Source organism: Lepeophtheirus salmonis, chromosome 13 (genome assembly GCF_016086655.4).
Source record: "Lepeophtheirus salmonis chromosome 13, UVic_Lsal_1.4, whole genome shotgun sequence".
NCBI classification, from domain to species: Eukaryota; Metazoa; Arthropoda; class Copepoda; order Siphonostomatoida; family Caligidae; genus Lepeophtheirus; species Lepeophtheirus salmonis.
This window is the reverse complement of record NC_052143.2, coordinates 865,307-870,049: the sequence shown is the minus strand read 5'-3', so window position 1 is coordinate 870,049 and position 4,743 is coordinate 865,307. Positions and strand designations below refer to the sequence as shown.

Below are 4,743 nucleotides of genomic sequence, written 5' to 3'. Positions count from 1 at the left end.
GAACTGCAAAGTGCAGACCATCTCATCAATAGCTGTCCCGCCCTATCTTACGAGAGACATCACGCAAGAATGAAGAAAGCAAAGACTTTCCTATTTTAAAATTAATAAAATGTAGAAAATGAAAAAAATATTATTGTGCAAAATTTTAATGTAAACTAGGCTTTCGAATCTGCTGTAGTAGCACAAACCCCACGTTGTGTGGTCTTGTTCGTTGCCTTATATTTGTACAGTTTATGTTGTGTATGTATGCTAAGCAGTAATAAATATTCACCTAAGTAACTAATCCCTAGTCTGGGATATTAGTAGATGTGACATATTTGTAATGAAAAAAACTACCTTTAAAAATTAAATAAAGAAATCGGGTTTTATCTGTATGCTCTTTCTTTTATTTATTGGCTTGTCATGATGTTAATTTCTCCCTTTGAGGTAAGCATCCTCACCTATCTACCTAATTGGAAAACTAAGCATAATATTGACAAGGCATTGAATTGAATTTAAAAAAATGGAATATACATATTTCAGTTACATTTATTGGGTTAAAGTTAAACCTGCAAAATGAAATTTGTGGACCCTTTGGATTTTGAGAGAAGTGGAAATGTCCTATCCCCATTTATGAAAGTGTTATTTTTGTTTGATTTTGCTTAAAATACTGAATTGGAAGAATATATAGTTGTCAACCTATTTTCAATACAGATAGTTACATCATCAGGGGTGAAATACAATTTTTACAAAGGAATACCTTCAATGGTCAACCCAACGATGATATGGAATTAACGTCATAAGTTAAAAGAGTTCCTATTTACTGATGAGTTGATTAAAATAAATGTATCCTTGCCTATTATATACATATACATATGTATTTAAGCAACCATTTATTTCATATTTAAACAGGTCTTTCACAACTTGGAGGTTTCCACTTTTAGCAGTCACATAACTACTACTGATGGATGAACTTTCCTTCAACTTGCCTTTGTGTAAAAAACTGCATTCCAATTGATTGATTGAGACCCTTGACAGCAAGGTGGCCTGCTTGCTATAATTTATCTGATTTTAATGTAACAATTCAATTATTTATGAACTTTTAAAATCAATTTCATATTTTTTACTAGATTATCATTAGAGACTCAGCCTAGAAAGTGCATTACCTTGATTTTGAAGCCTCATGTCACGTCTAAATCGAGGGTAGGATTCAAACCTGGTATATGAATCCAGATTTTCATTTTTGTTGTAGGCTGAACAGATTCCAGGTTTAAGTTATTTTTTGCTACATCAATTAAATATCTAACGCTAAATATACATTTTCCTGGGCCCCTCTCATAGGTTATGTATATAAGTATAATACTGTGAACCAAATTAAATCATTTGTCTATATCCAAGTTCTAATGATCAATTTATGATTGATTTAGAGATTAATAACTCAGCATCTGCGAGAAAAAAATATTGTGAGACGCGTGCCTTCAGAGTCCAGCCACATATAAATAATATATATTATACATATGACAGTTTGTAGTGTAGTGTGGCCTACATATATATATGTATATTTATTTATAAGGTCAAAGAACCCATTCATTGTTTTACATTTGCCAGTTGTGTCATTCATAAGAAATTTATATTAACACCATTGAAATTTAATGATTTTGTTTTTATGTAAAAGAACTATAAAAAAGCTTGAATTCTTGTCTATGAACCAGAAAAGGGAACATTTTTGTCATACATCAAAATACGTAGAATATATATCAATTAAAGTTATATAACATGTATGTAGCATATTCTCCTACAAAAATATAAGATTTTGTAAAAAAGCATATTCTTTAATTTACTCCTCTAGTAGCAAATGTAAATAAAAATCCTTTACCTGTAGCTTACTGTTTTTTTAACAAATTTACAAATATTTAGGGCTTAATAAACTATGTAATGTTCCAATATTCACATGACATATGTTATTTAAAAGTAACTTACTTCTGATAGTTTAAAAGTTGAAATTGGGCTAATCTAAAAATGAAATATTAAGAGTATTTTTTTAAATAAAAAAAATAGTCAAATATATTTAAAAAATTGTCGTCATTTATCCTCAAATTTTCTTATGGAATATTTAAAGAAATATTTAACAACGCTAAAAAAGTGATTATTAAAAAGGCTTGAAAGGCCACAACTATAGTGGTTGAATGCTTGAATAGTCATTTTCGTGTTTTATGTCTTACACAATAATAATAAATGTGATTTTTTTTCGCCGGCGAGCGAAAATCATATTGCATAGCGTTATCACACTTGAATACTCTATATAAATATTGCTTTAAATATCGAGGAATATTTATTATTTGTCACGATAATGAAAAATAAACAAATGAAATCCATCTTTGTCATATTTCTTCTCGCTCTTTTGAGCTTTGAAAGGATTCAAGCGTAAGTATTAGACAAGTTAATAAAATAAATAATCATATTTTCACTGACTTTATGAATTTTTTATATAGTAGTCGCAATCTTCACGCTTTTCTGGGAAACTGGACAGAGACTTTTTCAGATGGAAAAGTTAATTTTTTCAGAAGTATTGGTTAGTATTTGTCATTTATTAATTTCATAATGTAAAGCTTATTTAAATTATTTACAGGTGTGAATCAAACAGTCTTAGAATATATAAAACAACATAACCCCAAAACAAGTATCAATATAAAAGAAATAATTAAACGATATAGAATAAAAATGGAATTTTCAGGTTTGATCAATTTGAGATTTCTTCATTATATAATTTTTTATTTCCTATTTCTAAAGTTATATAATTTAGAAAATAAGAATATGTTGAATACTTTATAATGAACTCACTTCCTAGATTATAATTTTCTTTTTGATAATATCATAATGAATATTAAACATAAATTATATTTTTCAGCATATAATCTAGAAATTAGGGATATCAAATACGATATTCACAGTAGAGGACCAAGCCCTGATGAAGAACTTATCAATGGAGAGGAAGTTGGTGAAGACACTAATTGTGTTGGTAATATGTTATCGAGTAGGTATATCTTTTATGACAATGAAAAGGAATACATTGAAGTTCACCGAAATGTTTATGAAGTCAACAATTCAATGGTAATCAACTATAAGTTATTTTCTACGCCTGCAGTGACATATTATGCAATATACAAACGGAGTTAAATGTCCCATCAAGATGTGAATCATTTAAATTTTTGTTGATTTATAATAAACACTTTTCATAAATTTTGCTGAATTTTTATTATTTCTGTAAAAGGTATTGTCAGGTACTATGGCTCGTCAATTATATTTATTTTGATAATATTCAAAAGTTAAAGAATATGTAATTTTAAAATTGTACTTCTTTTGTGATTGCTATCCGAAAATAACTTATTATTTCCCAGAGTAGTCATCATTATTGAAGAGAAAAGAATGAGTATAAAATAATCAAAAGTGTGTGAAAGACGAAATGTAACTCTGAGGATTTGTTAAGGTGCTATTTGGGAAAGTCTTTGTTGGTTTAATAACTTGAATGAACTAATTGTTCAAACATTGATATTATTAAATTTCCAAAATAAAATAAAAAAAATTTTTATAAAAGGACTCTAACAAAATAATTCAGAATTTACATCTATTTAATTTAAACATTACTTTGATGCAGAAAGGAGGTTTTTTATTCTTCAATTCATTTCTTGTACGAACTATCCTTTTTCTACTTTGAACATATAAGTACTGTCATTCAATATGACTATGATAGTCTTGTTCATAATATTAAGAAATACATTTTCTGATTTTGTTAAAGAGTGAGGCTCACTTATGATCTAGATATCATGTTGAATTCATAAAAAACTTCATCAACCATTGCGGAGTATTCACCCCTCCTTCCCCTAAAAGTTAGGACAAACTGTGGTCTTGGATTCGGCGAGTTCATTTAATTGGATTTTCTTCCTCCTCATTAAATATAAAATTTGATGACGAGGAGGTATACCCACATGTGAGGATATATATATATATGTTCCTAATGATTTCAACGAATACTCCTAATTCAATTTTCTTTTGTTCTGTTCCCCTCAATCCTTATTATATTATATGGATGAGTATCTCTTCAGACTAGACATCTTCCACAAGATGTAAATACTCTGGTCCTTTTTCTGGAGAAAAGACTGCAATATAACCAGCAACAAAGTATAGACGAGTTCTTCTCTTGAATAGATATTGTTGTCTCCCATTTGTAAAGTTTCCAGCCATTTAATATTTATTTATAATTGGGCATGTTGTCGTTGCCAAGGAGTTCCTAAATTTGATTAAAATCCCTCTTTCAAATTTCATCAGTTATAAAACCCGTATTTTAATTTACTGTACAAGTATAACTTTTTTTTAGTTAATCTGATTGAAGCATTGCTGGTAGAAAATATTCAAACTACTTTGTTTCCAAAAAAAATTGTGTCAGATATCCAACTGCTAATAACGTATACTTTTATACTAATAACATTTATTCTGTTATACATCTCGATTCACCTTTTCTACATTCTTTTAAAACTTTCACAAATTCTCTTTGGAACCAAAAAGCTAGCATATTTAGATTTGAAACGGGATTCCTTAGTATATCCTTCCTTTTACGTCCAAAATGTTGTATCTTTCAATTAAATATTGTCAAATGATTTCTTACAAATTCAATGAATTCCACCTTTTTCATGAACTTAGATTCAGTATCAGGATAAAATTTGAGTGCACCAATGGTGACCTTACGGAAAACAGCGTCAGTAAGTT

The 4,743-nt window shown here is 28.6% G+C and overlaps 1 long non-coding RNA gene across 1 annotated transcript; it reads left to right on the top strand.

Moving 5' to 3' along the window:
* The first annotated feature begins 228 nt into the window (after positions 1–228).
* On the top strand, positions 229–3,219 carry LOC121127830 (uncharacterized). The gene is made up of 3 exons (XR_011783308.1): positions 229–2,551; positions 2,609–2,713; positions 2,888–3,219. It is a non-coding gene; the product is annotated as an uncharacterized lncRNA (long non-coding RNA).
* The last annotated feature ends 1,524 nt before the right edge of the window (positions 3,220–4,743 follow it).